The following is a 22,164-nucleotide window of genomic DNA, read 5'->3' as shown; positions in this document are numbered from 1 at the left end:
TAGTACAGAGACTTGGCTGTCACAAGGGCAGGAGTGGCTGCTGGATGTTGCAGGTTTCAGATGTTTCAAAAGGGAGAGTGAAGGAGATAAGAGGAGTGGGTGAGTGGCATTGCTAATCAGGGATAGTACAACAGTTGAAAAAATGGAGGGTATCATGGAGAGATTGTCTACTGAGTCAGTGTGGGTGCAAATCAGAAACAAGAATAGAGCAATCACTCTATTGGAAGTATTCTGTAGACTCACAGTAGTAACAAGGACACCGAGAAGCAGATTGAGAGGCAGACTTTGGAAAGATGCAAAAATAGTAGGGTGTGGTCATGGGTGACTTCAACTTCCCTATTATTGATTGGCACCTACTTAGTGCAAAAAGTTTAGATGGGTTAGATTAGAATTTGTTTGGTGAGTCCAGGAAGGATTCATGACACAATATGAAGACAAGCTGTCCAGAGGAAAGGCCATACTGAATCAAGTACTTGGCAATAAATCTGCTCATATGACTAATCTCTCAGTGGGTGAACATTTCAGAAACAGTGACCACTACTCCCCGATCTTTAGTATAGTCTTTGATAGGGATAGGAGCAGAGAGAATGAAATAGTATTTACTGGGGGAGGGTGAATTTTCATGTTATTAGGCAGGAACTTGGGAGCATAAATTGGAAACCGACTTACCCGGGGAAAAGCACATTGGAAATATGGAGGTTATTTGGGGAGCACTAGCATGGGGTTCTGGATAGGTTTGTCCAACTGAGGCAGGGAGGGGATGGTAGGGTGAAGAAACCATAGTTCCTTCAAGAGATGTAGAACATTGAGTAAAGAGGGAAAAGGAAACATACCAAAGTTTTAAGAACCAAAATTCAGCCAAGGCTCTGGAAAGTTAGAAAGTAGCCAGGAAGGAGCTTAAGAGGAGTCTTAAGAGAGTTAGATGGGGACATGAGAAGGCCTTCTTAAGCAGGATTTAGGAAAACCTCAAGGAATTCTGCACAAGCATGAAGTACAGGAGGATGACTAGTGTGAGGGTAGGAACAATCAGTAATAAAAGAGGAAACAGGTGTCTGGAGCTGTAGGAGGTGGGAGAGGACCTCACTGAATACTTTGCTTCAGTATTCACCAGTAGGAGAGGCCTTGATGAATGTGAAGACAGTGTGAAACAGGCTGAAATGCTGAAACATGTGGATATTAATAAAGAAGATGTGCTAGAACCTTTGGGAAAACATTAGGGTAGATAAGTCCCTCGGATCAGATGGAATATACCCTAGTTTATAACAGGAAGCAAGAAAAGAGATTGCTGTGCTTTTGGTGATGATCTTTGTGTTCTCACGGCCACGAGGCAGTACCAAAGATTGGAGGGTGGCAAATGCTATTTCTTTGTTCAAGAAAGGTAATAGGGATGATCCTGGGAATTATAGACCAGAAAGTCTTATGAAGATGGTGGGCAAACTATTGGAGAGGACTCTTGGAGACAGGGTGTATGAACATTTCGAGCAGCACTGGGTTATCGGAGATAGTTAGCATAGCTTTGTAAGGGTAGTATGTGCCTCGCGAGCCTGATTGAATTCCTTGAGGAAGTGACAAAACAAATGATGAAGGGTCTCGGACTGAAACGTCGACTGTACCTCTTCCTAGAGATGCTGCCTGGCCTGCTGCGTTCACCAGCAACTTTGATGTGTGTTGCTTGAATTTCCAGCATCTGCAGAATTCCTGTTGTTTGAGTTGGTAGATTAATTGGTCACATGGGTGTAATTGGCATGTGTGAGCATGCTATATTTATAAACAATTTCTCTGAACTGCACACTGACAGATGAATGAAATTGTTGGACCAATCCAAAAACTGCAGAGGGGTTACGAACGAGGCTGAGTAATTCAGAGTACCTGCTTTAATGCATGGCCCCACGTTCATGATAATAGAGTATGTTTTTTTGTATTTTCCCTAGTGATGATTTCGTATGTTTGTTTGGGTGTTCAGTGTATTAAGACTAGGAATTGGTTTTGTTGATTATGATTTTGAATTTTTTTTAATTGGTGAGGTTCTTCACCTTTTTTGGGGTTAAGCGTTCCTAATCTTTAAGCAGGAGCTATTTAAGAATAAATAGAAGACCTTTGCACAGTTTGTTATTCTCTGCACTCTAGTTGTTTTTTTCACTGATCCTGTTATAGTTAGGACTCTAGATTTGCTGAGTATGCCTGCAGGAAAATGACTCTCAGGGTTGTATATGATGACATACATGTACTTTGATAATAAAAAAAACTTTGCTTTTTATTTTGGTTCATAACTGACAGTAACTTTGAAGAAACTAAATCTTGAATATCTTTTGATGTACCTTTTTTTGACTTAAGACAGTTCCACTGTCTCAAGTATAAGTTTTTTATCCTATACATCTACTGAATGACATTTTAAAGCGAAATGAGAAGTAATATTTGATACAACACACGCAGAATGCTGGAGGAACTCAGCAGGTCAGGCAGCATCCATGGAAATGAACAAACAGTGCTTGTAAATACGCAAACATGAGGAAATCTGCAGATGCTGGAAATTCAAGCAACACACAAAATGTTCGTGGAACGCAGTAGGTCAGACATCATCTATAGAAAGAGGTACAGTCGACATTTTGGGCTGAGATCCTTCGTCAGGACTAACTGAAAGAAGAGATAGTAAGAGATTTGAGGGGGGAGGGGGAGATCCGAAATGATAGCAGAAGACAGGAGGGGGAGGGATGGAGCTAAGAGCTGGAAAGTTGATTGGCAAAAGGGATACAAGACTGGAGAAGGGAGAGGGTTATGGGACAGGAGGCCTAGGGAGAAAGAAAGGGGGAGGGGAGCCCAGAGGAAGATGGAGAGCAGGCAAGGAGTTATAGTGAGAGGGACAGAGGGAGAAAAATAGAGAGAGGAAAAAAAGACTGGATGTTTTGGGTTGAGATCAATTTACTTTGAAATCTCAACAATTGGTGTGTATCTGGTAGGAAGTTCCGGAAGTAATCAAATGTGAAGTTTTTTTGTGAGAATGGATCTAGATATAGTAATAGACCACTTTTAAGTGATACTTTTTGAACAATTTATCTGGATACACAGGGCAGCAGGGAACAGTTCTTTATAAAATATTTGTTACATATAGAAGGCTTCGTGCTATCTTGAATTTATTGAGTTTGACGAAGCACAAGAAACAGTGCAGATAATTTTTATGCCTTGTCGCTTACAGGCAGTCTTATGAGTCTGATAGAAATCACGATTTTAAAAAAATCTCTGATTCAACCCCAAAGGAAGTTTAAAAAGAGCATCTTTCATGCGCTTGTAACTCTGGACACTATCAATTGTCGTATCATTCAATGTTGTCTTTACAGTGTGTAGAATTGAGATACGGAGAATGGTTTTCAAAAAAAAATTATTTTGCTTTGATTTAAATTTGTGGGAAGTTAAATCAATATAAAAATAAATAGGGTTGAAAATCTTTGCAATTAACTTAACTGCCAGTATGTTGTTGACACAGGCTTATTTATTTCATTCATTTATGTGAAGTCAAAAGGAATTACTACCACATAATCTGTTATTTTTTGGGTATTATGGTTTAGTTTGATAACTGAAATAATACTCAAAATTCCTATGAAGCATAAGGATTCTTCTCTTGAAATAGCATTGAAAACAGACCTCATGTAGGCAACGTATTGCTTGAAATGCTGTGATCTTGGATAAATCTTTCAGGATTATAGTATTTAACTATGGTAATCCTATTTACAGTATTTTTCACTTTGGAGCTTATCTTCAAATATTTGGGAAAGCAAAGCTTAAGCCCTTCCAACATGATCACTAAATAATTTTAAGGATAATAATTGAAAAGTTTTAAGGTAGATAAATCCATGGTGGCTGATGGAAACTCTGCCAGGTTACTAGGAAGTGGGCCAAGTGAGGACAGTGCTGAGGACTTGACAGAGATCATTGTATTCACTTTAACCATAGATGAAGTAATAAAATATTGGTGAGTTGCCAATGTTGTTTAAGAAGGAGAATGGGGATTACTCAAGAAATTATGTCAGTATTCCATACACTAATGGTAGGGAAATTACTGGAGAAGACTCTTGGGGTCAGGATTTACTCGCATTAGTAAGATATTTAGGATGGCTTTCTGAGGGGAAGGTCATGCCTTACAAACTTAATGGAAGTTTTGAGGAGGTGGTAGATGATTGATGGCAGCTGGGCAGTAAATAACTCTACATAGATTTTAAAAAGGAATTGGACAAAATCCCTCATCGACCTGAAGGTGAAGTCACGTGAGATCCACTGTGAGTTGGTAAATTGGATACAGAATTGGCCTGGTCATAGAAAACTCAGGATAATAGTGGAGGGGTGCTTTTCTGACTGGTTATCTGTGACCACAGGTGCTCTGCAAATATCAATCCTGTTTGTAATATACAGTTGGCCCTCCTTATCCGTGGGGGATTGGTTCTGGACCCCCCCTCCCCCCCGCGGATACCAAAAAACGCGGATGCTCAAGTCCCTTATTTAACATGTCTCAGTTCGGTGACTTTAGGACCAGGGGGAGCTCAGTGTGGTGGACTTTAGGACCCGGGGGAGCTCACTGCTGCTGAATCCACAGTGTTTCTGTTCCATTGACGGAAAGCAATCGCGATTGAAAATAAAATGGAAATAATAAAGCGATCGGAAAGAGGTGAAACGCCATCGGTCACTGGAAAAGCATTAGGCTACAGTCGGTCAATGATCGGAACAATTTTGAAGGATAAAGTGAGAATAATGGAGCGTGTGAAAAGCTCTGCCCTGAAGAAAGCTACAATTACTACTAAGCAACGCAGTGGTTTAATTATTGAAATATATGTTTCTTAAGTGTTTTATATGCATAGAAAGGTAAAATATATACTATATACTAAGACAAATAGTTGACTAACTGAAGCTAAATAATACCAGATGTACCCGTTCCGACTTACGTACAAATCTGACGTAGAGACTGCCTGTACTTTAAATCATCTCTAGATTACTTATAGTACCTGATACTATGTAAATAGTTGTTATACTGTATTGTTTAGGGAATAATGACAAGGAAAAAAAAGTCTGTACATGCTCAAATGAGTGCTGGAGAGAAAATTTCCGTTTTTTCCCGATCCGCGGTTGGTTGCATCAGCATATGCGGAACCCACGGATAAGGAGGGCCAACTGTATATATGTAAATGATTTTGAAGAAAGTGTGGGTGATATGATTCATGAGTTTGCACATGATGTGAATGTTGACAAAGCTGTGGACTTTGAGAAAGGTTATCAAAGGACACAGCAGGATATAAATCACTTGGGTATTTGGTCATAGAAGTAGCAAATTAAGTTTAATCTAAACAAGAGTGGGTCAAACACAGTTAATGATGTACGTGAAGGTCTTGGCTTCTCAATCCATAGCCATATGAAAGTGGCAACACAAGTGGATAGAGTGGTTAAGAAGACATACAGCATGCTTGCCTTCATTGGTTGGCATAATCAATATAAAGAGTTTGCAATTCATGTTATAGCTGTATTGAACTTTCATCAGCCACAGTTAGATTATTGTATGAAGTTCTGTTTGCTGCACTTACAAGAAAGATGCGGAGGATTTAGAGAAGGTGCAGAAGAGTTTCATCAGGATGGTCTCTTGTAGGTCAGTATTAGCTTTAAAAAGAAGATGGACAAACTTGGATTATTTTTTCTGGAGAATTGGATATTGAAAAGGTGACCTGCTAAAAAGATAGAAAATTTTGAGAGCAAATATAAGGATGATAGAAACTTTTTTCCCCTCAGTGTATAAATGTCAAATGCTGGAGGATATAGGTTTAATGTGAAAAGATTAAAGGAGATGCACTGTACAAAGTTTTTTCTCTCCACATAGTGCCTGGAATATGTTTTTGGGGTGATAATAGTAGTAGATACGATAGCAATGTTTGTGATGCATTTAGACAAACTGGTAAGAAGGCAGGAAAGAGGAATGTAGACCATGTGCAGGCAGCTGAGGTTACTTAGATTGGCATCATGTTTGGTGCAGAACTGGTTGCCAAGGGGTCTGTTCCTATGCTGTGCTGTACTGTAGTTTGATGTCAACCAGCTCATGTGCTGTTAATTCTGATATTTGTTGATACAGGTATGATTAATTTGGAAAAAAAAACTAAGTAATTCCGACATATATTGAAGTTTATAGTTTCAAACCAATTCTAAATTTACACAGTAAGTCCCTGACCAATGAGCTGTAACATTTCCCACTGGTTAGTTGCACAACCACAATTTCCTGTATTTCTATGTGTGATATTTTTTATGCTGGGAAATTAAAGCAATATTTATTCTGAGTTGGCATGCCCTTATTGAATTAGTCCAAGTATTAGTTAATCAAGAATTTGATATTTGAATTGTTGGTGGACACCTGGTAATAACATCCTGAGAAGTGTATGTCAGCTTTAATTGCCACAAATTATTCTTGTTCTGACTCAGCCTTATGGCGTTTTAAATCTCAAATGAACCTCCTCATTCCTCAGTTCACTCTAACAAAACATGGAAGCTGTCTTTCTATCATCTAAGTGATCTCACGCTCTACCGATATGGCATCATAATAATGATATAGTGTTTGACATTGGCAACTTTTCAGAATCTTTTATTTCAGGAGCACAGACCTAAAAGTACTTTATTATTCAGCCCCTACCTTATGCAATGCCTTTGGATCATTGATGACTTGCTTTTACTTGTTCTGTAGCTTCTGAGGATGACTGATGAGGCCAACGTGGAACTCATAGACTGTATCACAGATGGGCAAGATGATACCTTATGAAGCAGGCAAGAAGGTAGTTTGTAAAATGTCACACTGCGTCCATCATTTATGCTGTGCGTTTCTGCAACATGGACTCGTTGATTTCTTCATTTAATGATCCAGGGATTCCCACAAAGCAATGGGGATGTTACATTTTTTCGATGAAGTGTTAAGAATAACCTTGAATCTGCAGATATTCTTTGGGTAGAACTTCCAGACAATATATTTAGCACTAACTGCTTCATCTCACAATAAAAATAATTGCTGTGGCAGAAGACCAGTGTTATCATAGCAGGGAAATACATCCCTGTGAGTGTAAAACGCATGCAAAATATCAGCCATAAGATACACTTTACTTCCACCTATTGCAATCCCATATGCGATAAGGTCTCACAAACATGTATATATAGTGGTGTCTTTCAGAGGTTTTAATGGAGTAATATCATGTAAATTGACATGAACTGAATACAGCAGAGCAAGAAAATGTCTCTGAGATACAGGAAATTTACCTTTTTGCTTGGTCTTGTCGTGTGCTTTTTTGTTGAAAGATGGTGTACAGAAGAAATTGATCGGTAGAGGACTCTTGTCATGCAGATGTTAAAGTACAAGGCCCATTCCCTTGCTGATTCTAGTGAATGGGTTAATGAATCCTGGAGTCTGTTCTCAGAATTTGTGCATATGCAAGCATCCTCTGTGCACCACAACTCGATGACTAATGTTGGGGTGAACATGATTCCGAACGAATGCAATCTGGTTGAATATTATTCCGTTTCTGGCTCTTCTGAGGACCAGCGCCACTCCAACAAGAAGCCTGTCTAAGTTGAGGTTTTGAATCTCCATCAGTACAAGAGCACTGCAAGGATGTATACTTAGCCCCCTGCTCTACTCACTTTACACCCATGACTGTGCAGCTAAATACAGCTCCAACACCGTATTCAAGTTTGCTGATAATATCACTGTTGTGGGCCGCACCAAAGATGGTGATGAATCAGCATACAGGAGGGAGGTTGAAAATTTGGCTGAGTGGTGTAATAACAACAACCTCTCACTCAATGTCAATAAGACCAAGGAACTGATTGCAGACTTCAGGGCAGAGAAACCAGAGGTCCGTGAGCTACTAATCATCAGAGGATCAGAAGAGGAGAGGGTCAGAAACTTTAAATTCCTGGGCATCGCTATCTCAGAGGATCTATCCTGGACTCGTCATGAAAGTATTATTGTGAAGAAAGCACGACAGTGCCTCAACTTCCTGAGAAGTCTGCAGAGATGCACCTTGTCAAACTTCTATAGACGTGTGGTGGAAAGTGTGCTGACCGGCTGCATTATGGCCTGGTATGGGAACACCGATGCCTTTGAGTGGAAAATCCTACAAAAGGTCGCGGATTTGGCTCAGTACATTACGGGTAAAACCCTCCCAACCACTGAGCACATCTATATGAAATGTTGCTGTAGAAAAGCAGCATCAGTGATCATGATCCTCCACCCAGGCCATGTTATTTTCTCACTGCTGCCATCAGGTAAGAGGTAGAGGAGCCTCAGGACTCTCAGCATCAGGTTCAAGAACAGTTCAACCATCAGTCTCTTGAACAAAAGAGGATAGTTACACTCATTTAAGGGCTCTGTTACATTATAATCTCATGCTTGTTATTTATTGCTTTTTATTTATATCTGCATTAGCACAGTTTGTTTACAGTTAACAATTCCTGATGTTTATAGTTTACTCTTCTATAGATTTGCTAAGTATGCCCGCAGAAAAAGAATTTCATGTTTGTATGTGGTGGCACGTATGTACTCTGAAAATAAATTTTACTTTGACTTTGTAGAACACAGAGAAACAGTTTTGGGCAAATGGTTCCACAACACCTGATGCCAATCTGTACTGAGATTGACTCTGTAATGGATCCACTGGCTAAAGTTATAGTTTTTATGTAGAGTCCAAGAGTCAATGAGCCATTCAGCGTGGATACAGACCCTTCAGCTGAATTAATCCATGCTGACCACAGTGCCCATCCAGCCAGTTCCAATTTCCTGCATTTTGTCAATTTCACTCTATGCCTCTATGCCCCTCCATGTACCTATACAAGTGCTTAAATAATATTATTATACCTGCCCCAACCGTTCCCTCTGGCAACTTGTTCCATATACTGACCACACTCTGCAAGGAAAATATTGCCCCTCAGGTCACTTTTTAATCTTGCCCCACTCATCAACACTTACGCACCCAAGTCTTGTACTACTCTATTCTGGGGATAAAACTGTTATCATCACCAGATGTAATTGGAAACAGATGACAAAAATGTTGTTTGCTGTTATCTTTGGTGTGCCAATGTAATCTTTACGTTGCTTCCTCCTGCATTTCTTGGGTAATGAGCTGCCTGCAACAGGAACCACAAGACAGTGGAGAAATTCCACCTTAGTCAAAATTGTGTAGTTCTCCCAGTAGCGTTAAACAACCCATATTGATGTCTTCTCCAGTGCCAACATCCCCAGTATTGAGGCTGTACTTATCTCCAATGGACAAGCCATGTTAGTCACATGCCCAGTATATGCCCTCCAAAGTAGATACCCCGTTCTGAGTTCCATCACAGCAAGGTAGGAAATAATTCAAGGAAGCTCTCAGTCTTCTTGAAGAGTCTTGCATTCCACAACTCATATGAATTGCTTTCCTAGAGATTTGAAAAAGACAGCCTTTTGCGTCCATGCACAAGGAGCATTCTGAAGCCCACTGTTAATAGAAAATGTGGAACATCACAAACCTGTTCTTCCTGCCTACCATCTGCAGCAAAGTTTGTTCGGTCAGCCACCTCAAATCCCAAAGCACTGGATTAAAACCAAGTCATCTTCGATTGGGCTGGAGGTACAGAAGCTTGAAGTCTTCACACCGCCAGATTCAAGACAGCTACTTCCCTTCAACCACTTGGTTCTGCAACTAACCAGCACAACCTCAGTATAGCAGCACAATGATCACTTTGCACTACAATGGATGTTTTTTGTTCTCATTGTAATTTGTCTTGTTAAAAATTGTGTATCATTGAGGTTTTAATTTGTATTTTTCTTGTGAATGCTGTTTTTGTCCATAAAGTTGTGTCTATGCAGTGTAAAAGAGTAAACTCAAGGTGTGATGATATCTTGATAACAATAAGTAATAAACACAATACGTCAGAATATTCTACTAAATGTTTACCAATATTAACAAAACTTCAAACTCACAGATATTGCTGTTTCAAAGGCAAATAAAGAATGGATGGAGATGGATGTTTTTCCACTGTGTGCTTGAAATTCAAATTAACCAGCACAAGAAATGGTATTAAAAAACAACTTATGCACAGTAAGTGATGTACATAGTACAAAACAAACTGAATCTCTAGTGGCCAAAACGCATCCTGCCTAGGATGTCAAAATTTAACTGTTGAAACAAAAGTCAAATGACCAGTTCATTAAATCCTTGGCAGAAGAATTAGTGTCAGAGACCGTCTTGAAAATAGCCTTACTGAACAGTCTTTTATCCGTTCTCACTTTGAAAATGTCAGCCTTGATAACATACTTGCTTGTGGTAATGTCTAATAAGCAAGGAGGTGACCTCCTGCTTACCCGGAATGACAACTGGGTGAGTTACCGCTGAAGAGAGTTTTGCCTTGCCCACGATGAATCCAATTTCACTATGTCCAGCAGCATCTGTTGCCTTCACTTACCTCTGTGCTTCAGTTCTGAATTCCTTCTCTCCCTCATTAGCTGTCCACTTAAGGCCATAGATTGCCACAGCTGGTAAGGGGGCAGTTACCAAATACATGCACTCTCATACAGTACTCCAGAATTTCATTGTCCAATTGGTGGTCACAAAATCACAAGAATCTGAGGTAGTCTTGATGATCCTCTCTCACCAGGAATCTGTGGAACATTTATTCAATGTCTGCCTTCACTGCGATGGACTCATTTCTGAAACACATGAAAGTCGTGACTCTGGACACACTGTTATTGATGTCTGGACCCTGCAAGAGCACATTGTTCAGTGACACGCCTTTGAACTACACACTTGGATTAAAGACAATTTGTATTTGTGCTGGTTTCTGGGTTGGTAAACACCAAAGTTCAAAGTAAAATTTATTATCAGAGTACATATATGTCACCACATACAACCCTAAGATTATTTTTCTGCATGCATACTTGGCATATCTATAGAACAGTAACTGTAAACATCAGGAACTGTTAACTGTATAGAAGTTGTGCAAATGCAAACATAAATAAAAAAGTTGGGCAAATACCAATTTTCTTTGGGATCTGGTGAAGGAGCTAACTCAGCATGATTGTTCCTGAAGTGCCTCTCCATGAACTCCATGTAAAAGTCTTTAATTTCTGGTTTCCTTCTCATCTTCAATGGAAAGTGCTGTCTTATAATCATCTTCCGAGTGGCAGAAGATGAGCTTGCCTCAATCTGGTTGAGCAGAGGTAAGCATGTCAGGGTGCTTGGTTTGCTTACCTACAATCTTCCCTTTCAGATAAACTCTACTCTCATGAGTCTAAAATGACTTGAGTGATAGTTCTCTAAGACATTAGCCTTAAATATGCTGACAGTGCACTGAAGAGCACCATCGAGGCAGGCCTCATCCACTATGACCAACCCAGGTGCAGTCGTTAGGCGTGAGGTGCATTATGTGCCCATTGCATTGTTCACGTACCTTACATGCACGGATGATATCTCTGCAAGCAACAGGGGAATCTCAGCAGGAGAGTCAAGTAGGGGATCTTGTCAACTATGGCCTTAAGATGTGAATGACCATGTGCAGATTCCGATGTTGGGATTTCATCCCTGTTGTTGGCATGGGGAAGCAGACCTTCCCTCTTATGACTCCACAATAAATCCACAGGCTCTTCTCCTGACATCGTCTGATGTTTTAGAACATGTCTAGAGTGTATGGGGAAACTCAACTTTGAATACTGAATATGTCAAAGAATGTTGATTTTTGTCACTGATACATTACCCTGATCATCTAATATCACATCTGCCTTGATCTTTTTTTTTTGCTCAGAATATCCTTTTGGGTAGATGTTGACCAGATATATTTTAGAGCAGGATTTTCCTAAGAAGTCTTTCCTGCATATCTGTATGCATGAGGAAGTAGCTACAACCGATGGAGGATCAGCTGGCTCCCCACCATGTTCTGCTACTTGTGAGCTGGAACCAGTGGAAGCCCAAGGTGCTGACCCTGAATGAAGTGCCAACATATATGGGTCACTGTTGCACTCAGTGCTGTGTGTGATGGCTTTACAGTCTTCTGCTTCATGCTCTGTTGAGGCACAACATTTGAAACACTGAGTGCTCCTTTAGAAAGTGTTGGCCAACTGTAAGCAGTATTTCTGTTCACTTCCTGAAGAGGTGAAGTTTCTTATGGACAGGATATCGCCTATTAGGTTTTGTGACAGAATTTTCCACGTCAGTTTTGTTGACCATGACTTTTGCTGGAGACCTCTCTTTGAATGAGACATATTACTGGAAATTGAGAGCATAAAACTCGGGTTATTTTACAGTTCTGTGTGGCCGCAGATGAACTTCAAGAAGAATGAAAATGGTGGGTGATGCAATGATATCTTAATAACTATGATAAACATAATACTTCCTTAAGAAAACATCTATTATATCTTTACCAATATTAACACAATTTAAGTCACACAGGTGTTCATCATCAGACATAGGAGCAGAATTAGGCCATTTAGCCCACCGAGTCTGTTCCACCTTTCAATTATGACTGATCCTTTCTTTTTCTCCTCCTCAGCACCACTTCCTGGCCTTCTGCCCATAACCTTTGATGTCGTGGCCAATTAAGAATCTATCAATCTCTGCCTTAAATACGCCCAACTACCTGGCCTCCACAGCTGTCTGTGGCAACAAAATCTACAAATTTGACCCTCTCTGGCTAACGAAATTTCTCTGCATCTCCGTTTTAAATGGATGACCCTCTATCCTGAGGCTGTGCCCTCTTGGTCTAGACTCCCCCACCATGGGAAAGATCCTTTCCACATCTAGAGCTTTCAACATTCAAAAGGTTTCATTTAGATCCTACCTCATCCTTCTAATTCCAGCAAGTACAAGCCGAGAGCTATCAAATGTTCCAAATATAATAACCCTTTCATTCCAGGAATTATCCTTGTGAACGTCCTCTAAACCCTATCCAATGCCAGGATATCTTTTCTTAGATAAGGAGCCCAGAACTACTTTTCACAATACTCAAGGTGAAGTCTCACCAGTGCCTTATAAAGCCTCAGCATCACATCCCTACTCTTAAATTCTAGACCTTTTGAAATTAATGTTAACATTGCATTTGCCTTTCTCACCACTGACTCGATCTGCAAGTTAACTTTTAGGGTGTTCTGCACAAGGACTCCCAAGTCCCTATGCATTTCAGATTTTTGGATTTTCTCCACATTTAGAAAATAGTCTGTACATTTATTTCTACTACCGAAGTGCATGACCATGCCTTTTCCAACATTGTATTTCATTTGCCATTTTCTTACCCATTCTCCTAATCTGTCTTAGGTCCTTCTGCAGCTTTCCTGTTTCATCAACAATGCCTGCCGCTGCACTGATTATTGTACCGTCTGCAAACTTGGTCATGAAGCCATCTATTCCATCATCTGAATCACTGATATACAGCATAAAAAGAAGTGGTCCCAACTCCGGTCTCTGTGGAGCAATACTAGTCACTGGCAGCCAACCAGAAAAGGATTCCTTTATTCCCACTCACTGCCTCCTACCTATCAGCCAATGCTTTAATCATGCTAATGATTTTCCTGTAATACCATGGGCTCTTAACTTGTTAAGCAGCCTCATGTGTGGCACCTTGTGAAAGGCCTTCTCAAAATCCAAATATACAACATTCATAGCATCCCCTTTATCTATCCTACTTGTTATCTCCTCAAAGAATTTCAACAGGTTCGTCAGGCAGGATTTTTCCATAAGGAAGCCATGCTGACTTTGTCCTATCTTGTCCTGTGTCACCAAGTACTCCATCACCTCATCCTTAACAATTGACTCAAACATTTTCGCAACCACTGAGGTCAGGCTAACTGGTCTATAATTTCCTTTCTGCTGCCTCCCTCCTCTCTTAAAGAATGGAGTGACATCTGCAATTTTCATGTCCTCTGGAACCATGCCAGATTCTTGAAATTTCATTTCTAATGCCTCCACAATCTCTACCGCTACCTCTTTCAGAACCCTAAGGTGCAGGTCATCTGGTCAAGGTGACTTGTATACCTTTAGGTCTTTCATCTTTTTGAGCACCTTCTCTCTTGTAATAGTAATTGCACTCACTTCTCTTCCTTCACACCTGCAGCATCTGGCACGCTGCAAGTGTCTTCCACAGGGAAGACTGATGCAAAATACTCATTTAGTTCATCTGCCATCTTCTTATCCCCTGTTAGTATTTCTCTGGCCTCATTTTCTAGTGGTCCTATATCCCCTCTCATCTCTCTTTTATTGTTTACATACTTGAAAAAGCTTTTTCGATCCACCTTGATATTGTTTGCTGGTTAGCTTTCATATTAAATCTTTTCCCTCCTAATGATTCTTTTAGTTGTTTTCTATAGGTTTCTAAAAGCTTCCCAATCCTCTTATCTTCCAGCTAATTTTTGCTTTGTTGTATGCCCTCTCTTTTGCTTTCACATTAGCTTTGACATTCCCTTGTCAGCCATGGTTGTACTATTTTGCCATTTGAGTATTTCTTTGTTTTTTTGAATATATCTATCTAACACCTTCCTAATTTTTTTTCCAGAAGCTCAAGCCATTGCTGTTCTGCCAATATCCCTGCCAGCATTTCCTTCCAATTTACTTTGGCCATTCCTCTCTCATACCAGTGTAATTTCCCTTACTCCACTGAAATACTGCTACATCGGACTTTCTCCCTATCAAATTTCAAGTATAACTCAATCATGTTGTGATCACTGGCTCCTAAGGTTTCCTTTACCCTCAGCTCCCTAATCGCCTCCGGTTCATTACATAACACCCAGTCCAGTATAGCTGATTCTAGTAGGCTCAATGACAAACTGCTCTAAAAAGCCATCTCATTCAACAAATCACTTTCTTGGGATCCATTACCAGCCTGAATTTCCCAATCTACCTGCATGTTAAAATCTCCCACGATTATCATAACATTACCCTTTTGACACACCTTTTCTATTTCCCATTGTAATCTGTAGTCTGCATCTCAACTACCGTTTGGAGGTCAGTATATACAGTTGAAGTCAGAAGTTTACATACACCTTAGCCAAATACATTTAAACTCAGTTTTCACAATTCCTGACATTTAATCATAGAAAATATTCCCTGTCTTCGGTCAGTTAAGATCACAACTTGATTTTAAGAATGTGAAATGTCAGAATAATAGTAGAGAGAATGATTCATTTCAGCTTTTATTTCTTTCATCACACTCCCAGTGGATTAGAAGTTTACATACACTTTGTTAGTATTTGGTAGCATTGCCTTTAAACTGCTTAACTTGGGTCAAATGTTTTCGGTCCCTTCCACAAGCTTCTCACAATAAGTTGCTGGAATTTTGTTTCATTCCTCCAGGCAGAACTGGTGTAACTGAGTCAGGTTTGTAGGCCTCCTTGCTCGCACACGCTTTTTCAGTCTGCCCACAAAGTTTCTATCGGATTGAGGTCAGGGCTTTGTGATGGACATTTCAATACCTTGACTTTGTTGTCCTTAAGCAATTTTGCCACAACTTTGGAGGTCTGCTTCGGGTCATTGTCCGTTTTGGAATATCCATTTGCAACTGAGCTTTAACTTCCTGGCTGATATCTTGAGATGTTGCTTCAATATATCCACATAATTTTCCTTCCTCATGATGCCATCTATTTTGTGAAGTGTACCAGTCCCTCCTGCAGCAAAGCACCCCCACAACATGATGCTGCCACCCCCATGCTTCACGGTTGGGATGGTGTTCTTCGGCTTGCAAGCCTCACCCTTTTTCCTCCGAACATAATGATGGTCATTATGGCCAAACAGTTCAATTTTTGTTTCATCAGACCAGAGGACATTTCTCCAAAAAGTAAGATCTTTGTCCCCATGTGCACTTGCAAACTGTAGTCTGGCTTTTTTATGACGGTTTGGAGCAGTGGCTTCTTCCTTGCTGAGCAGCTTTCAGGTTGTGTCAATATAGGACTCGTTTTACTGTGGATATAGATACTTGTCTACCTGTTTCCTCCAGCATCTTCACAAGGTCCTTTACTATTGTTCTGGGATTGATTTGCACTTTTTGTGCCAAAGTACGTTCATCTCTAGGAGACAAAATGTGTCTCCTTCCTGAGTGGTATGACGGCTGCGTGGTCCCATGGTGCTTATACTTGCATACTATTGTTTGTACAGATGAATGTGGTACCTTCAGGCATTTGGAAGTTGCTTCCAAGGATGAACCAGACTTGTGGAGGTCCACAATTTTTTTTTCTGAGCTCTTGGCTGATTTCTGCCTAGCTGTCTAAATTCTGTCTTCAGGACATCATTCCTTTTCCTTCCCATGTTATTGGTATCAATACGTACCAAGACGTCTGGTTGCTCTCCATCCCTTTCGAAAATACTGTGGATGCAATCCAAGATGTCCCAGACCCTGGCACCTGGGAGGCAACATACCATCCGGGTATCCTGTTCATGTCCACAGAATCTCCTGTCTGTTTCTCTGACTATTGAGTCTCCTATCACTACCACTCCCCTCTTCTTCCTCTTTCCCTTCTGTACCAGGGACCCATACTCAGTGCCAGTAACCTGGTCTTCATGGCATTTACCTGGAAGGTCATCCCCCACAGCATTATCCAAAACAGTATACTTATTAATGAGGGGAATTACCAGAGGGGTGCTCTGTGCTTACTGCTGATTCACGTTCCCATTTCTTCTCCTGACAGTCACCCAGCTATATTCCTCCTGCAACTTAGGTGTGACTACTTCCCTGTAACTCCAATTGATGATCTCCTCACTCTCCCATACAAGCCAAAGGTTATCCAGCTGCTGCTCCAGATCCCTAACGCAGTCCTCAAGAAGCTGCAGCTGGATGCACTTCATGCAGATGTAGTTCCCTGGGAGACTCTGGGCCTCCCGGGGTTCCAATATCCTGCATGAAGAACACAAAACGGCCATTTAAACTACACTGGGTGCCCCTGACACAGTAAGAAAAAATGGGAAACTTAACAGAAACTTTCCCAGACAACTTACCCAGAGCCATTGCCTCTTTCAAGCTGAGGCCTCCTTTGAGCAAGAGTTTCCCACTTTTGCTCTCACCACAGGCCCACTCCCAACAGTGGCCACTCCACTTATTCCCTGTTTACTTTTATTGTTGTGTCAGGGAAAAATAAAGAGTGAATGGAAATGGATGTCTTTCTAAATAAAACCAGGCAAGAAAAGATTCCCCAAAAAACAACTTTTGTACAGTTAGTGATGTTTGTATAAAAACAAATTGCACCTCTAGTGGCCAAAACACTGTGTCTGTGCATCTGTGCACTTACCCATAGGATAATAGACTTAATTTTGGTTTTCGTCCTGAGGGCCATTCGAAGAGAGAGACACCTAGTAAACACTGTTAAATATTTTTCTTTTTTTTTGTAGTAGATAAAAATTGGATTTCTCACAGATAATCAAATGACTCTGTATAAAAGTGCTCATTTCAGAATCAGGTTTATTATCAGCAGAATGTGTTGTGAAATTTGTTAACTTAGCAGCAGTACAATCCAATACATGACAATATAGAAACAAAAAAATAAGTATATCAATTACAGTAAGTGTATATTATTAAATAGATTAAAAATAGTGCAAAACAGAAATTTTTATATATAGTATAAAAGGTGAGGTTGTGTTCATGGGTTCAATGTCCATTTAGGAATCAAATGGCAGAGGGGAAGAAGCTGTTCCTGAATCACTGATTGTGTGCCTTTGGGCTTCTGTACCTCATTTCAGATGGTAACACTGAGAAGACAGCATGCCCTGTGTTGTGGGGTCCTTAATAATGGACACCGCCTTTCTGAGGTACCGCTCATTCAAGATGTCTTGGATACTATGGAGGCTAGTACCCAAGATGGAACTGGCTAATTTATAATTTTCTGCAGCTTTTTTGGGTCCTGTTCAGTAGCTCCCCCCCCACACACACACACATACCTGACAGTGACGCAGCCTGTCAGAGTGTTCTCAACTGTACATCTGTAGAAGTTTTTGAATGTTTTTACTGACAAATTCCTAATGAAATGTAACCTCTGCCTTGCCTTCTTTATAGCTGCATTGATATGTTGGGATCCTCAGCTTAGATCCTCAGAAATCTTGACACCCAGGAGCTTGAAATTGCTCGCTCTCTCCAGTTCTGGTTCCTCTATGAGAATTGGTTCGTATTCCTTCATTTTACCCTTCCTCAAGTCCATAATCAGCTCTTTTGTCTTACCGACATTGAGTGCAAGGTTATTGCTGTGACAACACTTAACTTGCTTGTAAATCGTGCTCCTGTACACCTTCTTATCTCCATCTGAGATTCTAGCAATAATGGTTGTATCGTCAGCAAATTTATAGGTGATATTTGATCTATACCTAGCTGCTCAGTCATGGGTATACAGGGAGTAGAGTATTTGTGTCATTTAACCAATTTTTTTGGTATATTAATCAAACTCCTCCAATATACTGCTTGAATGCATCAAGGATCATTTTAATTGTTTTTAAATAGATATTTTAAAATGCGGAGTTATTTCACTGATTCAAGCAGATTTTGGGCAGGGATATATGCAAATAAGTTTGAGCAGAACCTTAAGGTGGAGTGAGGGAACTTCTTTTCAAAATGAAATGAAAGGTAAACTGTTAGATAATGCAGTTTAGTTGGATGAATAAGGCGTAGACTTTTTTTTAAACGGAAAGAATTCAGAAACTGGCATTGAAAGAGTCTTGGGAGTCCTAGTGCAGGATTCACTGAAGGTTAACTTGCAGGTTGACTTGGTAGTAAGGAAGGCAAATGCAATGTTAGCATTCATTTCAAGAGGACAAGTTGAGGAGAGGCTACCAGCTGAAAACATTCAGCTAGCTGGATCCTCCCCTGAAAAATAAGTTGGGGAGATCTGATAGAAATCTTCAAAACCATGAAGTTGTTCAATAGCATGCTTGAAAAAGAGATTGTTTATATCTATTTTGTCAGGAGGACTATAAACATCAAACAGTACAGCACAATGCTGTGCCAAACCAAATAACTTGTGTGGCCCCCCCCGCCCCCCACCCCCCCCCCAGCCAGCCTCAGGGTTGCTCGGCTCGCTGTTGTCTAGGGAAACAGCCCTGGGCCCTGCCAAACTGGGTAATTAGTTTGTGTGGATGCTGTGTGAGGTACCCCACCCCGCCCAAATAACAGACAATACACCAGATATGATTAAATGATTTAGAGTTCATAGATATTACTGGAACTATATCATTAATAGAGAATAAAATATAAAAGGAAAATAAAAGGTGCCACACTTATCAAATTTCAGTCTCTTTGTGCACAAGCAGTTGGAGCTCAGGACCCTCCTTCTTCACCCTGCGATCCCCTCTGACCACCTCGACCTGCCGCCTAGGACCAACAACGGTGGTCGACCAGACGCTCCACTCGAGTCTGTCTCCGTCTCCTGTCCTCGCTGAACACCCTGGATCTTGGATTCCTGCTCGGGGTCCGACCCCGTTAGCGAACTCACAGCTCCTGGTCCATCCTCTGTCTCTCTCTTCCGCCTTCTCCCCAAAAAACCCGCGCATCACACTAACTTACAGACACACAGAAAGCATAACATCCATCCCAATTGGTTTGTTCATCATCTTATCAGTAACATAATCCAAACGAGCTGCTAGTGAGAGGACTTTCTCAGCAGTTAACATAACAAAGAAGCCATTTTAATTAGACTACGCAGTAACATAAAAGAAAAAAATCCTTACACTTGGTAATCAAGTGGTGAATTGAATTAAACCTTATGCCTCCACAATGTCCATATCCTTTTCCTCACATTCATGTGCCGATCTAAATGTTTCTTAAAAGTCCCTAATGTATCAACCAATACCATCACCCCAGGAAGTGCATTCCATCACCACTCTCTGAATAAAAGAAAACATGCCCCTTGCATCTCCTTTGAAATTACCCCCATAACATAACATAACATAAAATTTAAGATTTTAAAGGCAAGTGACATCTGTGTTATGCCCATTTGAGCAATGAAAATTTGCCCTATGGAATTCAGAAATCACTACCCAAAAAAATTGAGATATGAAAATAAAGTCTGTTCTCATGGGATTTATGGGAGGGAGGGGGAGTAAAAAAAATACAGGTTTTTTTTCTAACTTGTGTTTCTTGATGCATTCATTCAAGATGTGGTTTCTGATTATGGTAAATTGCTCAATGCAGGCTGTTTTCTAGGAACTCTCCAGCCCTGCAGTGTGGGGTCACCTGTAAAGAATTTAAGAAGCATCAGAATAATGGTCTTACTGCCACACAGAGTAGTTGAAACAGAAACAATCCTTGCATATAAGAGGAAGCTCTAGAAATAGAGAGGAAAAAGGAGGAAAGGAAATCATCATGGATTTTTGTAAAACATTTGTTTGGCAACAAGTGGAATATTATACTGCGCAATACTCTTTTGTGAAAAGATATGAAGGCCTGAGGTCTCTGCTTCATGTTCAAAGGCTGGCAACAGGAATTTGAAGGTAGAGAGCTGAAGAAGAAGGATTCTCACATGATCCACTCTCCTCTCCTATCTGTTGCCACCTTCTTCAGCCCTTCTGCATTTCACCTGCCAGCTTCTCATTTCATTCCCTCTTTCCCTCACCCACATACCTTCCCCCTCACCTGGTTTCTCCTATCACCTTCTAGCATGTACTCCTTCAGCTCCCCTACCTATTTCTTCTGGCTTCTTCCCCCTTCCTTTCCTGTCCTGATGAAGGGTCACATCCTGAAACGTTAACTCAATTCCTTTCCAAGATGATGCCTAATTGCATCACAGGTTTCTTTTGAATACTTGCATTGGAAGAACTGTTTGGTCGAGAAATTCATTAGTGCTACACCCACTGTGTAGGTGTGAAACAGCATGCATTGTTTCATATGTGCTGCAAAAGCACTCCTAACTGATTATGAATCTCTTATCACCCCAACTTTCAGCCAATTAGGGCTCACGTTTACAATTAACTTTGATAATGATTTGACATCTTTCTCTTTGTTCACATCAATACAAAGCATGTATATCCTGTGCTCACTTTACTTGCCACATATGAGGCTGTTAAACAAGATAAGAGCCCATGGCGTTACAGGAAATATACTAGCACGGATAGAAGATTGGCTGATTGACAGAAGGCAAAGAGTGGAAATAAAGGGGGGGCCTTTTCTGGTTGGCCGCCGGTGGCTAATGGGGTTCTGCAGGGATCAGTCTTGGGACCACTTCTTTTCTCCTTGAATGTCAGTGATTTGGATGATGGAATTGATGGCTTTGTGGCCAAGTTTATGGACAATGCAAAGATAAGTGGAGTGGGGCAGTTTATGTTAAAGTAGGAGAATGGCCAAAGATGTGGCAGATGAAATATGGTGTAGGGAACTGTATAGTCATGCACTCTGGTAGAAGGAATAAAGGCATAGACTGTTTTCTAAACAGGGAAAGCATTTAAAAATTAAAGTGGCTTGGGAGTCCTTGTGCAGGGTTCCTTAAAGGTTAACTTGCAGGTTGAGTTGGTGGTTGGTGATAATCCGTGTAAGCAGAACAAGTGCTACACATGCCCTTACACTTCCTCCCTTACCATCATTCAGGGTCCCAAACAGTCCTTCCAGGTAAGGCGACACTTCACCTGTGAGTCGGCTGGGGTAATATACTGCGTCCGGTGCTCCCGATGTGGCCTTTTATATATTGGCGAGACCCGACGCAGACTGGGAGACCGCTTTGCTGAACACCTACGCTCTGTCCGCCAGAGAAAGCAGGATCTCCCAGTGGCCACACATTTTAGTTCCACATCCCATTTCCATTCTGACATGTCTATCCACGGCCTCCTCTACTGTAAAGATGAAGCCACACTCAAGTTGGAGGAACAACACCTTATATTCTGTCTGGGTAGCCTCCAACCTGATGGCATGAACATTGACTTCTCTAACTTCCGCTAATGCCCCACCTCCCCCTCGTACCCCATCTGTTACTTATTTTTATACACACATTCTTTCCCTCACTCTCCTTTTGCTCCCTCTGTCCCTCTGAATATACCCCTTGCCCATCCTCTGGGTCCCCCCCCCCTTGTCTTTCTTCCCGGACCTCCTGTAACCATGATCCTCTCGTATCCCTTTTGCCTATCACCTGTCCAGCTCTTGGCTCCATCCCTCCCCCTCCTGTCTTCTCCTATCATTTTGGATCTCCCCCTCCCCCTCCAACTTTCAAATCCCTTACTCACTCTTCCTTCAGTT

The 22,164-nt window shown here is 41.0% G+C and overlaps 1 protein-coding gene across 9 annotated transcripts in view; it reads left to right on the top strand.

Moving 5' to 3' along the window:
• LOC140196330 (inactive N-acetylated-alpha-linked acidic dipeptidase-like protein 2) overlaps positions 1-22,164 on the top strand; it is a 993,804-nt gene that overhangs the window by 272,971 nt on the left and 698,669 nt on the right. Inside the window, exon 1 of one of the 9 annotated variants that reach the window (XM_072255339.1) lies at positions 6,771-6,794. The exons of the other annotated variants lie outside the window; for them this stretch is intronic. The gene's annotated coding sequence lies outside the window, so the exon portion shown is untranslated. Of the gene's footprint in view, positions 1-6,770; positions 6,795-22,164 lie in introns of those variants that run through there. 9 annotated transcript variants of the gene reach the window in all.

Source organism: Mobula birostris, chromosome 4 (assembly GCF_030028105.1).
Source record: "Mobula birostris isolate sMobBir1 chromosome 4, sMobBir1.hap1, whole genome shotgun sequence".
Lineage (NCBI taxonomy): Eukaryota > Metazoa > Chordata > Chondrichthyes > Myliobatiformes > Myliobatidae > Mobula > Mobula birostris.
Note: the sequence above shows the minus strand (reverse complement) of the source record. Positions and strands in the feature narration are given on the sequence as shown.